This window comes from Protopterus annectens, chromosome 3.part1 (assembly GCF_019279795.1).
Source record: "Protopterus annectens isolate FY-2018-M chromosome 3.part1, PAN1.0, whole genome shotgun sequence".
In the NCBI taxonomy this organism is placed as follows: Eukaryota; Metazoa; Chordata; order Ceratodontiformes; family Protopteridae; genus Protopterus; species Protopterus annectens.
In genome coordinates this window covers 440,769,601-440,792,265 of record NC_056732.1, presented here as the reverse complement: position 1 = coordinate 440,792,265, position 22,665 = coordinate 440,769,601, and the positions used below count along the sequence as shown (strand labels likewise).

The following is a 22,665-nucleotide window of genomic DNA, read 5'->3' as shown; positions in this document are numbered from 1 at the left end:
ACTAAAAAATTAATGAACAGTCCCTACTTGTACTGTCCTCCAAGCTGATGGGCCTTTTAAGGTTTTGAAATGATTATTTAATTTGAATCCCAATCTCAGAGTGGATAAACTAACTGAAAAAATGGGCAAGTATAGGTTTGTGGCTCTTTGGACATGATCAAAGGCTAGTGGCAAATTTCACCAGAAGCTCAGAGAAAAAAAAGTCACTTTTCACACTAGATGGATTCTTACATTACTAAGTCAAGCCTTCTGGTCTTTAAGGAGCACCGGCAACAATCCATTGTCTGTTGGACAAAATGCTTAACCCAATACCAAATATGCAGCTGCCTACTTGGATCATGTAATACTTTCTGAGAACTGCAAAAGCCATTTTCGTAAAATCCAAGCTGTTTTAGATTCCCTGCATCAAGCTGTGTTGACTCTTAACTCATCTAAGTGCAAATTAGGAATGACAGAATATACCAAGGAATAATGAAGCTAAACAATGAGGAAACTGTTGTAGTGGGCCAGTTTTATATTGCTTCAAAGAAATACACTGGGGGAGACATGGCCAAGACAGCGAGCAGTTAACAGCACTGCATCTCTGACAGGATTTTTACTAAAAACTGAAATAGAACATTTCAAAACTCGATGGATTTATAACTGAACATCTGATAAAAGATTTACTACAAAAAACAAATTTGAAACTCTTAATTGCTTTTTCCTATTAAGGCAACTACAAAGAACCAATTGTCTCAGAATGAGCCACTCTAAGCCCAGTGTACAGGACAGTACTATGAAAAAAGACATACAGGCTATACTAACATCAGTGAATTAATTATCTGTAGAGATAAATTAGAAAATAACATGGACAATTTTAAAAAGGAATGTAAAAAACAAGCTGAAGTGCTGAGTGAATCCCTTAAACAATCATCACAAATCTCGAGTATAAAAGAGCCACTGTCCAATTTTGATGGAAGGTTACATGAAAATGAGAACACTGAATTTCTTATGAAACAAAGGAACGTTGTTCGGGAAAACACAGAAGACTTGGAGAACAGATCTAGAAGGAACAACATCAGGATTTATGAGATTCCTGAAAAAGAAGAGATAGACAGTACAACTCAATTCCTTAACACCAGGCTTGAATCTGCCTGAAGTGTTTTTCCTTTGGGATTGAAAAGTACACAGATCACTACCACGGTCAATGATTAACATTGTTCTCAAGTCAAGATAAGGATTTAGTCTTAAAAGCTGTATGAACTAATTATCCAGTTAAAATTAAAGAAAACACTACAACATTTGATAAGGACTATTCAACATTAGTGATGTCAATGAGAAAAACATGTGTGCCACTTGTTGAAAGCTTAAAGAAAAAAAATATTAAAGCACAAATCTTGTTTCCAGCAAAAATAAGGATTCACCTTCCTGAAGGAAAGAAGATTTAAACACCCTGGAAAATGTAATGGACTTTATATAGAAAAATAAAATCCTAGGGGGGAAAAAAAGGAATGGACTGGAATCTATCTACTTTTTTGAAGAGAAATGCAACAAGATGGTTGGTTAATAAAAGACAAAAATTGTAAAAACTGAAGGACTAATGAAAATCCATGTACTTCATTGTTATGAATTCTTATTAATTTAAAGAAGTGCATGAAAACTTATGAACAGGTGTTGAATATTACTTTTTTACAAGGTAAATCATTTCTTTCTTTCCTTCCCTACTTCGAATGGTTACTAGTTCCCTTTCTAAAATGTTATTTTAGCGATATATGAAATGAATGCCCTTATTTTCATTTAAAGCTTAAAGGATAAACTATTCATTTTATTAAAAGTTAATCAATATTATGATAAAACTTATGTTAGGTAGCACACTTTCTGATATCTTAGAATAGTTGAGTAATGCACTATTAAAACGTAATACAATATGCAACAAATGGCACTAAAGAGGCATGTTAAGTTACATTTCTGGGTTCTTAAAATGGTCCAGTAGTGGGCTACTGATAGTATACTTGACATGCAATAGCACACCCAGGAAAGACATGCTATGTTACAAACAAAGAATACAAATATAACTTTTTGCACATCTAACAAGTTGCTATTGAAATGATACCAAATAATTAGAGTGACATTCACACTTTTAAAGTTAAACTAGGATCACACAACTGACATTCTTTTAATGCAACTTTATATGCTACATCTCCTTTAAAAATGGCAGTCTGCTTTACATTAAACAACACATACAAACAGTGCTTCCTGAATCTTTAAATGTTATTTCTTTAAACACAATAGCTTTTTGGTGGTTAACACACTTTAAAATTTTTTAGTGGTTTGGAAGGGTTTGAGGGATTGATGTATAATGCAGAGATGGCTTGGATTCATAGGTAGGTGCTAGGCTATCGACCCTAGCGCCCATACAAGCCTAGCCAAAAAATGTACCCTGGCTTTCGCCACCCAAGAAAATTATTCTTCTGTGCCCCTGTCGAGCAGAGCCACAGAAGTGATCCCCGGGGTGAATTTCCCATCCAATCATCAAGATTTTTCTTGAAGAGTGCTAATGAGGAGCTCTGTTTGACATATATAGGCAGTCTGTTCCAGAGTATGGGAAGTCTCTGAGACAGGAATCTATCCCTCCAGCATGTTCTGTTTATTGTGGTGACAAGGTTTAGGTCCCTAGAGCGTGTAGCTCGGAGGGATTGGGATTTCTTTAAGTGGAGCATGTCCAACAGCTCTGGGTTTGACATAGCTTTGTATGTTAGGCAGAGATCGCCCCTGAGTAGGCGATATGCGATGGAGTAAAGCTGTAGTTTTTTGAGACGGTCTGCATAGGGCATCTGTTTGAGGCCAGTAATCCTCTTTGTGAGGTATTTCTGTGGTCTTTCCAGTTGTTGATGTCTTGTGAGGTACATACCAAAAGGGGCGTTGTACTCTATAATGGGTCTAATGAGTGATGAGTAGAGGGGAACAATGACCTCTTTTTCTGGATGAGAATCCTTTTGTGATGAGATGAGCCACGTAGAAGGATTTCCTGACCACTGTGGCGATGTGATTATCAAAGGAGAGATTAGTGTCCACCTGTGTCCCAAGGTCTCATCACATTTTCGGCATTAAGTAGACTACCAGCTATGTGGTAGTTCATGGGTACAGAGTTTTTACCAAAGGGGATGACAATACACTTTTTGGCATTGAGCTTCAGGCCATGGCTTTGACACCAGGTATCTGTCTCAGTGAGGCCCTTTTGCAGTGTGTCCACATCGTTAGGAGTTTCGATTATGGCTCCTAGTTTGCAGTCATCTGCAAACTTTGTTAGCCAAAGACCTTCGGTGTTGGCCTGCACTTCAGAGAAGTAGATACCAAACAGGAGAGGACCCAGGACTGAACCCTGTGGTACTCCACTTGTCACTGGTCTGACGTCGGATTTGGAATCCGCTACTTTCAGTGTGGGTTCTGTCCGTGAACCAGTTGGCAACCCATCTTGTGACATTGGGATTTATACCTAGTTTAGTGAGCTTATCTATAATTCCAGAGTGGGGGATGGTGTCGAAAGCCTTGGCGAGATCTAGATAAGATTACCCTCATCTATGGCTTTGGTGACTGCTTCAAAGAAGTCAATCAGATTTAGGAGACATGATCTGCCTTTTACAAATCCAAACTGGGTAGGGTCCAGAGTTTGGAGATTACCAATGTCTTTGTTTATGAATTCCACGATGATATGTTCCATGGCCTTGCAGACCAGGCTCGTCAGGCTAATGGGGCGGTAGTTCCCGGGGTCCGTCGTGGCTCCCCCTTTGTGGAGTGGGATAACCGTCGCGGTGCGCCATTCAGTGGGTACAAAGCCTGAGGTGAGGCTATGATTGAACATGGTACTTAGATAGGGTGCCAGTTCATTCTGTAGTTCATGTAGAACGCAGCCTGGGATATTGTCAGGTCCAATGGATGCTGTGTTCTTGGCTTTGGAGAGTGTGTTTTTTACCTGTGCAGCCGTGATTATAGGAACTTTGCATTCTTCCGGTATAGAGATGGGCCCTCTAGGGAGTGAGAGGGGGGTAAAGTTAGTACTGAACCTATCTGCTAGGATGTTGGCAATATTAAGAAGTTATGTACCTACCATAACGTTCCATGTTAGTTGTCTTCTTCTCGCCTTCTTTCTTGCTGGTTGGGTTCGGAGCCGATCCTCGGCTCCGACTCGGCCATATTCAAAAGCTCGAGAGCTACTTACTGGCTCGAGGCCCCCTCCTATATCCCATGATGCCTGGCGCTAGATACCCAGATCTTGTTTGGTAACCTAACTACAGACATAATAATAATAATACAGTAACTGTAGCAGGATACAGGAAACTACTGGAGAGACTGACAGTCAGAAGTAACAGCCAGAGAAGACTCAGCCAGTGACAAAGAAGCCTAAGGAACTCTTCTCGGTCTACTAGGTTAAGGGGATGGAGGGTGGGACGCAAGAAAGAAGGCGAGAAGAAGACAACTAACATGGAACGTTATGGTAGGTACATAACTTCTTAATGTTAAGTTGTCTATCTCGCCTTCATTCTTGCTGGTTGGGACAGCGTCCCTAGCACCTCAATCCTGGGTGGCTCATCGAAACAGACTCTTCAGAACAGTGGAACCAAAATTAGCTCTGCTTCTGGAAGCCACATCCAGCTTATAATGTGAAATGAAGGTATGTGGATTAGCCCAGGTAGCTGCCGCACAAAGTGTTTCCATTGGCAATCTAGCCTGAAAAGCTACATAAGTAGCTAAAGCTCTGGTGGAGTGTCCTTTGGGTTTAGTAGGAAGGTCTTTATTTCTCAACTGATATATAAAGGTAATAGTAGAAGACAACCACCCAGATAAGGTGACTTGACACCGGTATGCCTTGTTTTCCTTCAGCGCAAGACAGGAACAACTGGTCTGATTTTCTGAATTGCTTGGTCCTATGCAAGTAAAAGCGTAATTGTCTATGGACGTCCAATTGATGTAATTTGTATTCTGCCTTCTTGGAATAATTTGGAAAGAACACGGGCAGTTCAATGGACTGATTCAAATTACAATCAGAAGTAACCTTTGGGAGAAAGGAAAGATTAGTCCAAAGAGAAACTCTATCATTGTGAAAAACTAGATAAGGAGGACGAACACAAAGAGCCTGAAGTTCAGAAACTCTTCAGGCCGACGTAACTGCAACCAAAAGAAGGGTTTTCCAAGAAAGAAACTTCAAGGAACAAGAAGCTGCCGGTTCAAAGGGGGGCAGTATCAGGGAAGCTAAAATCAAATTCAGATCCCACGGAGGCGGGGGATCTCTTACTGGGGGCCTGAGTAGAGTGGTCCCCTTCAGAAAGGCTTTACAAAGATTATGGGACATGATGCTCGAATCAGATAGGCCCGTATGAAAGTTTGAAATTGCAGCTAGCTGAACTCTAATCGTGGCAGAAGAGGATCCAGTTCGAAAAAGTTCTGCTAGAAAATCTAAAATATGGTGCACAGGGGCTGTAAAGGGATCTATATTCCTGTTCTCTGCCCATAAGGAAAAACGTTTCCACTTACTAGCATAAGTCTTTCTAGTGGTTGACTTATGCGAGGATAAAATGATTTCACGCACCGAATGGGAGATGTTGAGAAGCCTGGCTAAAGTCGGAAGTGGACAAACCAAGCAGTGAGCTGGAGGGATTGAAGAGATTGGTGCAGCCCGCCCGACTGATGGATCAGGAGATCTGGAACTGGGTCCAGGGCTGCTCTAGAAGATGATTATGCAGGAAGGGGAACCAAATTTGTCGAGGCCAGTAAGGGGCAATGAGGATATTCTTGCATCACAGTGTGGTAGCTTTCTGAATTAGTTTGGGAATCAGGGAGAATGGAGGGAATGGAAGTCCCTGGGGCCAATCGTGAACTAGAGCGTCTCTGGGGAGGTGTCCGGGAAGAGGTAGGAGAGAGAAAAAATTGTCGCACTTGCTGTTGAAGGGGGTCGCAAAAAGGTCGCTGCAAGGCTGACCTCATTTGCGGAAGATTCTGTCTGCCACAGTCTGATTGAGAGACCACTCGTGAGGCATGAGAATTGCTCTGCTCAGCCTGTCTGCTGTAACGTTGGACTTCCCAGGGATGTGCGCTGGTATCAGAAAAGTACAGTTTTGTACCTACCATAAATGTAGATGTTCGAGGATCCACATTGCTGCAGTCCTAACTATTGGGGTAGTCCGCTGTCCAGTCGGCCCGAATACCAAAGTATATGGCTGACGTCGGTCAGGGCGCATTAGACTGACGTCAGTACGTCAGGGTACTAATGCGCATGACCGACGTCATATCCTCAGTCTTTTCTTGCCCCAGATGTCAGAAGACCCTGAAAAGATAAGGCCCAAAGCCAAACACTGCCAACATACCTGCACCAAAATATATATATACAAAATATACAAAATTAGCAGATCATAACCTCACCTACACAACCACCCCTAAACACAGAGGGGAAGGAGGGAGGGTAAATTGGACTGCAGCAATGTGGATCCTCGAACATCTACATTTATGGTAGGTACAAAACTGTACTATGTTCTTCATTCCACATTGCTGCAGTCCTAACTATTGGGTAGAATCCCAAAGCAGAGGTAAGGGAGGCTGGCAAATCATAAGGAAGCAGGAACTGACAACATGCCTTGCAAAATAGCTGTGGCAAAACCAGCCCTAGACTTAGAGTAGAGAGGAAGGTGATAATGCTTAGAGAAAGTATGCACTGAACTCCAAGTAGCTGCCTCCAAAATATCCTTAGTTGCCACCCCCCTTAGAAATGCTGTTGAAGTGGCAGTAGCCCTAGTGGAATGAGGCCTAATTCCAGCTGGAATTTCCTTGCCATGATGGGAATAACAAAATGTAATGCAACACCCAATCCATCTAGAAATAGTTTGTTTAGACACAGGCTTGCCCTGAGAACTCAAAGCAAAAGAAATAAACAACTGCTGAGACTGCCTAAAATCTTTAGTCCTGCTCAAATAATAACGCAATTGCCTGTGTACATCTAAAGTGTGCAAAATCTTTTCCCCTTTATTTTGGGGATCTGCATAAAAAGTAGGCAAATGAATAGTTTGGTTTAAAGCCACACTAGAAACCACCTTAGGCATAAAGGAAGGATTAGTACGTAAAGATACCCTGTCCTTATGAAAAATCAAAAAAGGCTCCACTGCCATAAGGGCCTGCAACTCAGAAACCCTTCTTGCAGAAGTAATGGCCAACAAAAAAGCAGTCTTCCATGACAAGTATTTCAAGTCAGCAGTAGCCGCAGGCTCAAAAGGTTGTAGAGTAAGTTTCTCCAACACAAAATTGAGGTCCCAAGCAGGAGTAGGAGCTCTACGTGGGGGTCTTATATTCTTTGCCCCTCTAAGAAATTGCTTGAACAAAGGATGTGAAAACAATGGTGGGTCACAATCATAGTGAGCTGAAATTGCTGCAGCATGAATCTTAATGGAAGAGAAAGACAAACCTTTGTCCAATAACTCAGTAAGATATAGAAGAGCCACACTCAGATTTGGCTCAGAAATCTCCAAATTGTTTGCTGCACTCCAAAATAAAAATCTCTTCCATTTTTCTGCGTACACTTTCCTTGTACTAGGTCTCCTGGCTTCCATAATCACATTTAAAACTTGTTGAGGAAGTTGAGACCTGCTGTCTTTCAAAACAGAATATGCCAGGCTGTTAGATGAAGAGAGTGAAGCTTGACATTGAGCAGGTGACCGTCTCTCTGAGACAACAGGTGTGGAATCAAGGGTAAAGGCCATGGAGGCTTCTTTACCAGACTCCTCAGTAATGGGTACCAGTGCTGCCGAGGCCAATCTGGAGCTATTAAAATCATCCTTGGCTTGTCTTGTCTGACCTTTAGAAGCACCTTTGGAAGAAGAGGCAGAGGTGGAAACGCATACACATGAAGATTTTTCCAACTGAAAGAAAGAGCATCCACTTTCCAAGCTGCGTGATGAAACCTCTTTGTGCAAAACTTTGGCAGCTGATGGTTTAGTGGAGAAGCGAACAGATCTATGTCTGGAGTTCCCCAGGACACTGTCAACTTTTGAAATACATGAAGATCCAGTTTCCACTCGTGGGGATCCATGATTTGTCTGCTTAACACATCTGCTAAGGAGTTCTGTGCTCCCGGCAGAAACCTTGCCTGAAGAGTTAGTTGCAAGCTGAGCGCAGTCTCCCATAAAATCATTGCTTGCCTGCACAATGGGTAAGAATGTGTTCCCCTTGTTTGTTGATGTACCACATGACAGTTGTGTTGTCTGTTAGAATCAACACCTGCCCTGGAAGAAGTAACTCCTTGAAAGCCATTAATGCAAATTGGACTGCTAACATCTCCTTCATGTTGATATGTAGATGCTGTAGTCTGGCAGGCCACTTGTCTTGTATCCACTTTCCATTTAGATGAGCTCCCAAGCAATGTCTGAGGCATCTGTCGTTAGAATCTGACTCGCCTCTGGCCGGGTCACAGAGAGTCCCTTGTTTAGGTGACATTCCTGAGCCCACCACAAAAATTCCTTTTGAATGCAAGGTATTATTTGAATGACAGTGTCCAAATCCTGGCAGTGCTGTGTCCATACATTTTGAGATACCATTGTAGCTTCCTCATATGCAGTTTGGCATTGGGAAGCACCAGAATACAAGATGCCATGAACCCTAAGGCTTGAAGGACTGTCCTTGCAGTCAGCCCGGACTGAAGAGATAGTTGATGGAAGTAATTGGAAAGATTCTTTTGTTTGTCCGGGGTTAAAAAGGCCATCTGGGCTGCTGTATTCAGTCTCACACCCAGAAAGCACATGTCTTGAGAGGGTACTAGACTGGACTTTATTTCGTTCACAGAATACCCTAGGCATCTTAGCACTGCTATGACATATTCCAAATGCTGTAGAAGGTCTTCCTTTTCTTGAGCCAGAATCAGGCAATCGTCCAAGTAAGGATAGATTTGAATTCCTTTTAGCCTGAAGTAAGCTATCACTGGAGCCAGAACCTTTGTGAATACTCTGGCAGTAGATAAGCCAAAGGGCAATGCAGAGAACTGATAATGAGCATTTCCAGCTCGAAACCGCAGATACTTTCTGCAACTTAGTCTTATAGGCACATGAAGGTAAGCCTCCTTGAGATCTAAAGTTACCATCCAGTGATCTTTGCCCAGCAGAGGTAAAAGCTGTTGTAACGTCAACATCTTGAACTTGGGAATGTCCAGATAAGTGTTGAGGATAGATAAATCCAAAATTGGTCTCCACGTGTTCCCCTTTTTTGGTACTAAGAACAGGCGAGTAAAATCCTAGGCCCCTTTCTGGCACAGGAACCGCTGAATGGCCCCTATTTGGAGTAACAGAGAAATTTGCTTGTGAGCCTCTTGTCTTTGTAGAGGAGGAATGTCTGGCATGCCTTTGAAAGGAGGCAAGGTATGGAAATAAAACCTGTAACCGTGGTGAATAATATCCAGAACCCATCTGTCTTGGGTAATTAAATCCCAATTTTCTTTGAAAAGAGACAGCCTTCCTCCCAACGGTGCTGCCAGGCGAGAATGAACTGGCAGCTGAAAAGGCAGGTCATTGGTTCTGCTTACGAAAGGACTGACCCCTGCCCTCCCCAGAAGTCTGAGCAGGGGAACTCCCTGTCCTAGGCCTAAAAGAACCCTGAGCTCTGCCCCTACCACGTCTAGACCTACCCCTAGACTGGGAATCATAAGCAGGAAAAGTCCAACCCTTAGCAGGCCAATTTCTACTAAACTTCGGAGGCTGCACCTGTAAAAAATCTTTAACAGTTTGCATAGATTTAGCCTTATCCTCCATTTTTTTCAAAACTGCTTCCACAGGCGAACCAAACAACACATCAGACTGCAAAGGAGCATCCAAAATCCTTGTCTTAACATGCTCAGCTAAGTTCTGATCTCTCAACCAGGCGTGCCTACGAAGAACAGAACCAGTGGCAGCCACCCTGGAGGAGGCCTGCACAGCATCAAAACCACATTGCAAGGAATGTTTACCCACCTGTTCAGACACATGAACTAAATCCTGCAACTCTTTACAGTCAATACCTTCCGCCAGAGCATCCACCTTAGATTTCAACTGTGAAAGAAGATAATTCTGATATTTTAACATGTGAAACTGACAATTCAACGCCCTCATGGCTAAAGTGGAAGAAGTATACACTTTCTTTCCCCATCTATCCAAAGCCCTTGCCTCTTTATCAGGAGGGACAGGATTTTTAACAACTGAGGCCTTTACACCTTTAGGCCCCTGAGAGACAGTTTCTGGGTCTGCCCTAGGACTCTTAAAAGATACTTATGAGCTTCAGGCACCCTATAATACCTATCCGGTTTAACTGGGGCAGGAGGCAAAGAATCAGGATTCAGGGAAGCCTCTGCAAAAACATCTTCCACCACATTCAAAACAGGAGGTATAGCTAAAGGCCTATGCTGGGGTAAAAACAAGAACTCCCTAAGCCTTTTCCTGGAATCAGAGAAATCTTGGCCTTCCCATTTAAAATGCTCCCTCATGGAATGCAAAGTCTCTGAAAATGAAAAATCCTCAGGAGGAGAAGCTGAAGGAGTAGAATCATCCACATCAGAATCAGAATAAGTAGGGAACTCCTGCAAGTCTTCAGCCGAAGACTCAGAAGCCTGCGAGCATTGCTCAAAACTCTCAAGCTCAGGTTCCACCCTAGGCCTCTTATCAGGAGGGGGCATAGAACCCCTTATCATAGTAATCAAATCTTCTGCCATTTTAAGCATATGTTTCTTAGGCAAAGACCCTGAAGCACTAGGAGAAACCCCCACTGAAGCAAAACTTGGCCTGCCCCTTAAAGAAGCCTTGGAAACAGAAGGGGAGGCCCTAACCACCTTAGGAAGTGAGGGAAGAACAGCCACCTGAGAAGCCCCCTCAGCCTGGCCTACTTCCTGAGAGGAAACATCCTGTAACAGTAAAGTCTCTCCCTGAGACTCCAAAGAAACACCTGGCAAAACCTCCGGCTCCACTGAGCCCTCTAAAGAACCGACGTCTGGGACTGTCGGTTCTTCCCCTCTAGGCTTTGCTGTTTTGTCCTTGCGTTTTTTAGCCGAAGCTGGCGTCGGAGCATCCGACGGCATTTTATAGTTACAACGCTTCCCAAACACTAACCTGGCACAGTCTAACCTCCTTTTAATAGTGCGTTTGTTAAATCTAGCACAAGAACGGCAACCAACAACGTCGTGCTCAGGCCCTAAACAAGGTATACACAAAGTATGGTAATCCCTATGAGGTATCTGTTTCCCACAAGAAATACAGTTATTCACTTTTTCTGACATCCGGTTAAATACTGAGGCAAGAAAAAACCAAAATATTCCCCAACGGGGTACTTAGCCAACTTTGATTCGGTCTGAAACTCTGACTTCAGAAATTTTCAGAACGCCAACCTGCACTCGCAAAATTGCTTCTGCATCGGACCATGCGGCAAAAAAGACTGAGGATATGACGTCGGTCATGCGCATTAGTACCCTGACGTACTGACGTCAGTCTAATGCGCCCTGACCGACGTCAGCCATATACTTTGGTATTCGGGCCGACTGGACAGCGGACTACCCCAATAGTTAGGACTGCAGCAATGTGGAATGAAGAACATCCGTTGGGAAGAGATCGCCCACTGCCAAAGTCTGAGTGCTTCTCGACATAAGGGGTATGATTTGGTTCCGCCCTGCTTGTTGATGTACCATACCACTGACATATTGTCTGTCTGAATTGCAATGGTCCCGGTGGGAAGAAAGTTCTGAAGAGCTTGCAACGCTAAAAGCACGGCTCATCTCCAAGACATTGATATGCAGATGGTACTCGTGAGGCTGCCAGGTGCCTTGGACTGTTCTGTCCTGATAATGCCCCCCCCCCGATCCCCCTACTGGGGGAGGAAGAACGAATGATCTGCCCTGGTGTAATGATGGGGAAACCATCCACCAAACAAGTTGGTTTTTGAATGACTGTGTGATCATTATCCTGTGAGACATCGGGAGTTGCTGGAAAGACCATTGTGTGAACAGCATCCACTGAAGAATCCTCATATGAAAGCGTGCAAGGGGGACTAGTATTATAGCCGCTGCCATGAGACCCAGTGTTTTTAGGACAAATCTGGCCTGAATCTTTTTGCATCCTAATAAGACCTGCACATGTCGTTGAATGGCTAACACTCTGTCTACTGGTAGAGTCGCTGACATGTCCTTTAACATGTGTTTAAGTTTGTGCCTATAAAGGTGATAGATTGACAAGGCGACAATGCAGGCTTTTCGAAATTTATTGTGATGCCTAGAGTGGAGCACGTTTGGATGGTGCAGTCTCTGGCTAGCAGCAGGTGATGCCCGGTGGTTGCAGTAAGGAGCCAGTCATCTAGATATGGAAACACCTGGAATCCTAGCCATCTCAAGTGAGCGGTGACTACTGCCAAACATTTGGTGAACACCCTGGGGGCTGTGGTGAGACCAAAGGGCAGCGCTCTGAACTGATAATGACTGGCTCCCAGCTGGAAGCAGAGGAATCTTCTGGAGCATCTGTGCATTTTGATATGGTAGTACGCATCCTGAAGATCTATGGAGCACATCCAATTGTCCTGACCCAGAAAGGGTAAAATGGACTGTAGCGTGACTATCCAGAACTTCGTTCTTTAAACAGACCTCTTTAGTTTGCTGAGATCCAGAATGGGTCTCCAATCCCCTGTCTTTTTTGGTACCAAAAAGAACCTTGAGTAAATTCCGGGTCCTTGTTGGTCTGCTGGGACTGACTGGATGGCTCTTTTTCTTAGCAGTTTTGAAATTTCTTGAACTGCTTGATCCCTTAGATTGGGTGGAACATCTGGAAGGGATTTGTTGGGAATGTAGGGAATGTGAAAGAAGGGGATTTTGTAGCCTTTGGATATGATAGAAAGTACCCATTTGTCTTTTGTTATAGTTTGTCAGACTCCTGGGTACAGCGATAATCTTCCCCCGACTGCCTCCGAAGGTGGACAGCCGGGCAGCACTTCAGGGATGCTGGAAGGGCTAGTCAGAGAAGGATTCTCTTTGGCCCTGATTTTGCGGACCCCCCCCTGCCCCTAGGGCGGCGTCTATTTTTGTTCCCTCCTCTGCCCCTGGAGGGGAACTCTCCACATGTGTCAGGCACGGCTCCCTGGGATTTCCGGAACCACAACTTCCCACTCTTCTGACCCTTGGGATACGGTCTTGGAGTAGAAAAATGGACTCCAACGGCAGAGAGAGTCTTGCCTTCCTGCTCACACCTGGTAAGGGTATCCTTCACCTGTGGTCCAAACAGAGAAGAACCATCAAAGGGGGTGTTGGTGAAAGATGCCTTAAAGGGTTCCGCAAAGTTGCATAACCGCATCCAAGCGTGTCTCCTCAAAGCCACACCTGTGCCTGCGGCCCTACTTGCTCCATCGGCTGCATAAGAGATGAGCAGCATGGAGGAGTTTACTACAGAATTTAGAGTCGCCAGCTGGGAGGCAATCTTAGCCTGAGCCACTGCAGCTGATGGATCTTGAAGGGTATCTCCTAACTCTTTAATGAGATCCCTTTGAAGGCAGGTAAAATGGCATAAATAGTTCAGAGACCTCATGGAAAAGGTCGCTGAGGAAAACATCCGCTTCCCATATCTCTCCATTGTACTAGATTCCTTAATAGGGGGATGGACAGACGAAGTTTCAGCCAACTCCTTTTTAGTGGCCGCTGCTACCACCATGGCATCAACGGGAACACCCTTGGTCAGAAATTGCTTGTCCTGAGGGGCGGTGATGAATTTTGTGGGCCTACGGGGAGCTGGTTCCATTGTGTCTGGAGCTGACCATGCCTTTCGAGCCACCACCGACATCAGTGGATCGAAAGGCAGAGACACCCAGGAGGTGGAGGGTCGGGAACCAAATGCGGCCAGGAATACAGTCTCATCCTCGGAAGGGTTAAGGGTAGTCCAGTTCCCCCTCTGCCTAAGGATTTCAAGGATGTCTGAGAAGGAGACATCCTCAGAGGGGGATCTCGGGGACCCTTCCGACTCCTCCAAATCGGTATCTGAAGTGACAGACTCAGGGGAGTCAACATGCTTCCTCTTGCGTTTTCTCTTTCGAGGAGGCTCCTCTGAATGAACAGGGGAGGCCTCGGAAGAGGAAGATACACCCAATGGGGTGCCCTGGAGCGCTTGTTCCCCACGCTTGAGGTCTGGAGGAGGGGCAGAGGCAGGAGCAGGCACCATGGGGGGAGGAGCCGATGAGGCCGACCGTGAGGATGAGGCTGAGCACACTCCTCATGACCTCAAAGGTGCCCCTTCCCGATGCCATAGAAGGCTCCAGCTCCGAAGAGACCGGAATCCCTCCCGGCACCGAGAGGGACAGCTCCGAAGCTGATGTAGGAGCCGAACTCACCTGCGCCTAAGCTCCAAGAGGGAGAATGGGGTCGGACAAGGGTCCGATGCCACTCACCCCCTCGGAGCCAACGAGAGAGTCCCGGTGCCCAGATCCCTCCAAGGACGGCACCATGGAAGAGATCGGAGCCGTTGACGGCACCGAAAGGGGAGGTATCGGTGCCGACAGACCCACGGTTCCAGCCACAGCATGCTCCGGCTCTGAACTCAAGGGATGAGTCGAAGGAGGAACTATTGGAGAAACAGGTAGAGCCGAACCCTGGTGAGGGGGGCTGGATAGCATTTTTGCCAGGGCCTGCGACTTTAAAAGCCTGCTCACCACTCTCTCCAAATTATGGTCAGATAGCCTAGACGACCGAGAAGAGTGGGATCGATGACTCTGCTCAGATTGCAATAAGGGTGACCCTGGGGCCGAGTGCATCGACTCCAATGATGGTGACCTGGAGTGTTTCCGACTCCCTGATGGTTCCGACGGAAGAGTCGTAGCCGACAGAGATAGGTACTTCGGCTCCAGTCAGAGCCGAAGTTGACGTAGAGATAGGTACTTCGGTTCCAGCCGGAACTGAAGTTGAAGCAGAAGCCATACCCGGCGATGGCTCCGAGGTGGGAGCAGACGGCTTCGATGGCCTAGAAGGTTTCACTGAGTCTTGGCCGGTGATCCTTCAGGTTTAAGCAAACCCATCAGGATAAGCTTATTCCTACGCTCCTGCAGGACTCTTGGACTAAGGCGTGACACACCGAGCAAGAGTCCTGCAGGTGTAGGGAGCCCAAGCAGTAGACACAAGAAGTGTGACCATCTGTCAGAGACATTTTCTGACAGCATGAGTCGCACTTCTTGAATCCCAACACTTTTGGGTTTTTAGACATTCCTGTAAAGGAAATTCAAATACAAATAACAAGTAGAGTGGAGAGCAGGTAACGGAAAAAAAATACACACAATTCACACAAGTTACCACACCCTAACAGCACACACACACACACTATAATAATATAAGACCTACAAGCTACCACAAATTACTAAAAAGAAAACTTTTGTCTACCTTAAAAATAAAACAATGATAAGCCGCTAACTAAAACGGCTTACTTTGAAAGGTAAACGAGGGTGGGGGAGGGAAAGGAAAAACTAAGGAGAAAACAAGTTTTAAGGGGGGGTAAACACTAAAACTGCTAAAGAATCTACTCTGAGCTATAACAATAAAAGTATACCTAACAAAGTACAAAAAAGAACAAAGTGAAAATTACGACCTGAGCCAGTAAACGCAACCTCGTAGCAGAAGCGGCAAACGAGATCTGGGTATCTAGCGCCAGGCATCATGGGATATAGGAGGGGGCCTCAAGCCAGTAAGCAGCTCTCGAGCTTTTGAAGATGGCAGAGTCGGAGCCGAGGATCAGCTCCAAACCCAACCAGCAAGAATGAAGGCGAGATAGACAACTTAACATCAGTTGGTTCTGTATATTTAGTGCCATTGTGCTGTAACTCAGAGCAGATCTGAGTGTTCCCATTTAGATTCTTGACATAGCTATAGAATGCTTTGTGGTTGTCTTTAGAGTCAGTGGCAATTTTGTTTTCGTAACTAGCTTTGGAGGACTTTATGAGGGATCTCAGTTTCTTACTGAGGTTGACCAGGAAGTTCCTCCAGTCATGGAATTTTACTCTTTTTTGCAACAGTTTCTTTCTTCTGTTGTAGAGTTTGTTTATGGCAGAGGACCACCAGATTGGCTTCCTTTTTTTGGAGGATAACATCTTGGTTCTATTAGGGATAGCATGATCCATGCATTCGTGTAAGTGCTTATAAAGTGCATTTGTGTAAGATTCGGCAGTCATACCTCTATTGTCCTTCTGCATGGTTGTCATGAAGTTTGTCTGTCTTATGAAGTGTGAAGTTGGCTTTGGAGAAGTTTTTTACGATGGTTTCCCTAATTGGGGGTGGGGGTGGGATGTGGATGTCTAGGCTGATTAGCTTGTGGTCGGATCTGACCAACGAGGAATTGACCTCTGGTGTGGAACACCGGTTTCCCATGTTGGTAATGACCAGGTCTAGGATATTGCTGCCCCTGGTGGGGGTGTGAATAAGTTGATCCAAGGAGTTGGAATTTATGAATTCTAGAAAACGTTGAGCTAAAGAGTTGGTACATGAGTAGTTTTCCCAGTTAATGGTGAGGTAGTTGAAATCACCCATTATTAGGGTGTTGGGTTGTACCCTAATACTTCCAGTGCATCAAGAAATGAGGAGTGTGAATCCTGGGGCATGGTGGGGGGTCTGTAGCAAGCTACAATTTGGACTGCGGTATTGCCCAGAGTTAGTTGCACTTAGATAATCTTGGATGCATTATGCTGTGCAACTAACCTGGAGTTGTGGCTATTCTTAATGAATATGGACACGCCTCTGCCTTTAGTGCTTCGTTCTGGGTTAGGTGGCCGAAAGGTGTAGTATGAATTGTAGCCTGGTAATGCAGGGGTGCTCTCTGGAGCTTTGAACCAGGTCTCTGTCACTGCACAGATGTCAATGTTCTCCATTTTAAGGAGAGCCTCGAGTGAGTGCATTTTGAGGTTTAGACTACTAGCATTGAGTAGCATTACCCTCAGGTTTTGCTTGCTTGTACCGGTTACGGTGGTGAATTTGTCATTTGAACCCTGCCTAAAAAAGGCACTATAGGGGTGGCAAGAGCCTTAGCCAGTATCCGGAATCCTAAGGGCGACAGGTGCAGGCCATCTCTGGCAAAGCATCGTGGTCTGTCAATCATGTCATCCCAGGCAGACAAATACTGGATCCCCTTAGAATGACACCAGAAGCTTAGCCAATTGTTGAAGTCAATCATTTTGTCCTTGTACTGTGGTATCATTCTGGGTGATGGCAGGATGCTACTCAGGGTTAGGGTCATACCTGCCTGGGATACAAGATCGGAGAGCTCCTCCATGTCTCTTTTCATGTAGTCCAGGGAGGTATGTCTCAGGCCATTCACACCAACATGGACAATGACAGTGTCATATTTGTACTTATTGTGGAGTGACCTGAGTGCATGCGTTATGTGGTGGATCCTGGCACCTGACAGGCAGCAGACAGTAACTTTCTCCTTGTTTAGTCTAATGAGTGGAACATCAGTGTGCCTGACTATAGAGTCACCTATGACTAGAGTGTTGGGTACGTTGTTATGCCTTATGGGCTGTGGTTGAGTGGCACACTGAGTTTGTGGGCTGTGTGTCATTTGGGTTGTGTTGGGGGGTGGAGTTTGCTTGCGTTTATGCTTTGGATGTCCCTGATGCTTGGGCAGGTTTTTATTGAGAGCCTCCGCGAATGTAGGTGTGTGTTTTGTGTTTCTATGTGTGTGTTTTGGTGAGGTAGGTTTTGAGGGACTATGTGATGAGTGTGATGTGGTGCAAGTGTTTACCTTCTCCTCTTGACTGTCTAGTCCAGTCTTGGGTGAAGAGAGCTTTGCTTCCAGTTTGGCTATACAAGTGCATCTCTCACAAGTTGTAGTGTTGGGTAGTAGGAGGAGAGGGTTGTCTGTGTACATGAGGCAATTGCTGCATTGCCCCAAGATGCCCAGATTCATCAGGTAGACAGGAGAAATCACTCATGAACATTTCTGTGTGAATTGTAGCCGATTCATTTGCAAGCCCTTGTCATGAGGACCAGCTTAAATTAGCTTAGAGTCATGAGCACTTTCGTGATGCTGCGGGTGTTCTGAAAATTCTAAGAACTGTCCAAGTTACTTCTTCCTATCAAATTAATAAATCATAACATTTTGAATCATATGCTACGATGTCAATGAATACAAGTTAGATAATAAGCAAAAGACAGTGAATTGTATTCTAATCCACTGTCAGTTATTAAATAGTTATAAATGGTTGCAGGATACTGAAAGGATAGTTTAAAGTGACATTTCTGATAAAAAAAATTAGGATTGTGTTTCTCTAGTACTGACTCTTTTTAATGATGACAAATTAAATATCTCAGAACAATTTATTATGGAACGTTTGAGTCTTAGAAGAGAAAATTTTTCAGATTTTTTTTTCAGATACTATTAGACATAACATTTAAGGAAAAATAGGACTGGCTCTAATGGTTGTACTAAATTAAAGAACATCAAATATATGAGGGTAAATATAAACATTATGTTGTTGTTTGTCTTTTGGGCTTTTCCCGGTTAGGGGTCGCCACAGCGGAACTCCGGTCCGCTAATGATTGGCAGTAGATTTTTATGGTGCCAAGTTGCCAGCCCGACGCCCAACCTTCAGCGAAGGCATGCCCATTTACGCATGTCTTTTGGAGGCCACTCTACCGCGGAGAGGACTTGCAGACTCCGCACAGAAGGCACTCCAGCCATTAGAATTACAGTTAAAATATAAAACCTAGAAATATAGTAATAGTGCAAGGCATACTATACAAACAGAAATAGAGATCAGAATAAGTAAATATGTATGCACTTAACAAATATGTTTACAAGGGTGGGAGGTTGGAAAAATGGTTAAAGTGTTCACCTTATAGGCACCAAGTGCAGGGATTGATTCTCACATGAGGTGATTAGCTAGGTTTGAAATGACCCACAAGTACAGTTAGCCTGAAACTAATTTATGAACTTATGATCCGATGAACAACTTTACACACAATAAAACGGAAAATCATCTGACCTATAAATTATTAAATATGAAAACAACCAACTTCCTCCCTATAGTAGACCAGGGAGATAATGTGAGTTAAAGGCAAAGATGATTGTGGAGATATGAGTGTGCGTCTTTTAGCTTGAACACCTGTTTAACTCTTCTTATTCATAACTCACTGATGGGCTTTTTTAAGATAATGCATACTGAAAACATAAGGCACATTAATATGACTCAGAAGCATGAGCTAAGCATTGTTAGGCTAATGGAGAGTTTAACAGGTAGTCTGGCTGTCTTTTTCAACAAACTAGGAATATGTTATTCCATGGTAGAATGTTTTAGGGTTATATCATTAGGTAATTTTTTGTTTCAGAAGTTTTGTCCATAGCTGAAGATTTCATATTGGTATATATACAGTATACAGGTTCTATACATAAATTTGATTTAATTATACTTGTGTTTTTTTCTCTCTTACATAAATGTCTGATTTTAAATGCATATCTATTAATACTAATTGATTGAATACTGCAGTAAAGAGGGGGAGTCAGTTCAAATACTTGCAATTACCTAAAGCTCAAATAGTATTTCTACAGGAAACAGATTTACTTAAAGATGTAAATAAACTTTCATTAAAGAATTACTTGGCTTTAGCAGGTTCTGGCTTTCAAGGTGAAAGACGCACACTCATTTTATGGAAGAACTCACCAGTAATGACTAAAGTAAAAGATACCCATGTTGATAAAAAAAATAAGTTATATTCTTACCATAATGTTCCATCTGTGTTGTCGATCTTGATTCATTCTTGACTGCTGGGACTCTGTTCCAATCCTCAGAACCGACTCGCTATTATATCAAGCTCATGCCAGCCAGAAACTCTCAAGCCAAGGCTACCCATATTGCCTCTCTTCCCTTCCCCTCAGATGGAGTTTTGCCCATAGAGTAAAAAATGATGGAAGCTTTGTCTGAGCAACAACCTTACTAGGATCCCAGTACTAGTTCCGAACCTCCAGGAGTCTTAGGAGGGGAAAGGTGGGTGGGATGTCAAGAATGAATGAAGATCGAGAACACAGATGGAACATTATGGTAAGAGCATAACATCTTTATCTGATGTTGTCAGTCTTCATTCATTCTTAACTGTTGGGACAGAGTCCCTAGCTACTTTAGACTTTGGGAGGTCCTACGGAAGGATATTCCTGAGTACCACAGAGCCAAAGGAACTTATTCCACTGTAGACCATATAAATTTGTAATGAGTGATAAAGGTATGGGGAGTAGCCCAAGTTGCGGCTGCACATATGTCATCCATAGAAGCTCTGGAATGAAAGGCTACTGAAGTGGAAACAGATCTGGTATGAAGTGCCCTAACTTTTGTTGACAAGTCCAGCTTATTTTGTTGATAAATAAAGGTGATGCAATCTCTCAACCATTTTGACAGAGTAACTTTCAAAACTGGTTTGCCCAGCCTAGGGCCTGAAAAGGATAGAGACAATTGGCCCGATTTTCTAAAAGATTTTGTTCTATCCAAGTAGAAACAATCGTCTGTGTACATCCAACAAACGTAAACAATATTCTCCCTTGTTTGAGAAATTTGGGAAGAAAACTGGTAGATCTATGGAGTGATTAATACTGAAATCTGACACTACAGGCAAAAAGGGGGAATTAGTTCTGAGTGATACTCTCTCTTACACACAGTGCCTGCAATTCTGAGTTTCTCCTGGCCGACGTGACAGCTACCAGGAATAGAGTTTTCCATGATAAAAATTTGATATCACAGGTGTTTGCTGGCTCAAAAGGCTGATGGACCAAACTTTGGAAGACCAACATTAAATTCCAAGGTGCAAAGGGCTCTGAAAAGCAGTTTCATATGTAAAGCACCCTTAAGACAGGTTTTGCAGAGACAGTGGGATATCAAGGGAAGGTCACCAAAACCATTATGGAAATTTGAAATGGCAGCTAAATGAACTCAAATAGTAGAAGTAGAGGCTCCCAATTGGAAAAAGGTGGATAAATATTCCAAGACCTTGTCAATCAAGGTTGAAAAAGGATCAATACCCTTTTCATGAGATTAATGTGCAAATTCCATTTGCTAAGATAAAGTTTTCTGGTGGATGGTTTATGAGAAGACAAAAGTATCTTTTGCATTGGGGAAGATAAGTTATTTCACCTGGCAATTACTCGAAGTGGAGAAACCAAGCTGTCAGCTTGAGATTTTGTAGGCTGGGATGGACCAGGCCCTGTGGATGAGATAAAAGGTCTGAGGTTAGAACCAGAATCCACAGCTGGTAAATTAAGCGAGTCCAGACAAAAGGAAACCAGACTTGATGGGGCCAATAAGGTGCAATGAGAAACACTGCTCCTTAACCGTTGGGCTTTCTTCAGAAACTGGAAAATTAGGGTGATTAGTGGAAAGGCGTAGAGAAGTCCTCCCAGGGGCCAATCGTAGAGAAGAGCATCTTCTCGGGCACCCCCCCCCCCCAAGGGGGGACCACGGCAAAGTAACTGCAGCATTTGTGGCTTGTGGAAGAAGCAAACAGATTGCAGCAAGGCTGGCCCCATCGACGAAAAATCTTCGTCGCAACATTGGAGTTGACAAACCACTCGTGACGCAGGAGAATGCATCTGCTCAGTTTGTCCGGAATCACACTGGAGTTCCCCGGAATGTGCTTTGTTATCAGAAAGTGGATGGAGGTGATCGCCTACAGCTAATCTCGAAGGGCTTTCCGACTAAGACGACAGGATCTGGTTCCCCCTTGTTTGTTGATGTACCAGACTACTGACATGTTGTCTGACTGGATAGGAATGGTCTCTGAAGGGAGGGCAGATTGGCATGCTTGCAACACTAAGAGGACTGCCCTCAGTTCTAGGGTGCTGATATGCAAACTGGCCTTTGTAGGGGACAAAGTGCTTTGGACGGTCTTTCCCTGAAAATACTCCCCCACCCACATCCTACCAGGGATGTGTCTGTACTCACTACAGCCTTGGGCGGGGGGGGGGGGGGGTGCAGCTCCATAATTCGTCTTCTGGCTTCATCCACCAATATAGGTCCTGCTTGCACAGGTTGGTTATTCGGATTGGGCGGGAAACTGGATAAGTTAACATTGACCACTGTGATGCCAGAAGCCACTGAAGTAGCCACATGTGGTATCTCGCAAGAGGAACCCCAAGGAGCTGTAAGACCTGGTGAGCTGGAACTTTGTCTTGAGAGAGTATTACTTGTAGTTGTAACCTCAACTTCTCCAGCCTGTGAAGAAGAGGAGCAGCCATGCAGGATTTTATGTTTAGTTTTGCTCCAATGAACTCTATGTCCTGTGTAGGGGATAGTTTTGACTTTTCTGTGTTGATCGAGATGCCTAAGAACTCTGCAAGCCTTAGAACAGAATACACGGCGGAAAGCAGCAGATGCCTGATGGGGGCAGTGAGGAGCCAGCAGTCTAAATATGGAAATACATGGAATCCCTGTAGCCCTAAGTGAGCTGCTACCACTTCCATGCATTTGGTGAACACCCTGGGGGCTGTGGTGAGACCAAAGGGCAGTGCTCGAAACTGGTAATGACTGGCTCCTAGCCAGATGAGGAGGTATCTTCTGGAGTGTTTGTCCATTATTATGTGGTAATACGCATCCTGAAGATCTATGGAGCACATCCAGTCATCTTTCTCTAGAAATGGGAGGATAGACTGAACTGTGATCATCCAGAATTTTGTTCATAGGTTCATAGGTAGATACTAGGCT

At 44.2% G+C, this 22,665-nt stretch overlaps 1 protein-coding gene across 1 annotated transcript in view; it reads right to left on the bottom strand.

The window, feature by feature from the left end:
• The window catches only part of KMT2C (lysine methyltransferase 2C), a gene marked incomplete in the record, with an annotated part of 4,117,755 nt that overhangs the window by 3,705,064 nt on the left and 390,026 nt on the right, over positions 1-22,665 (bottom strand).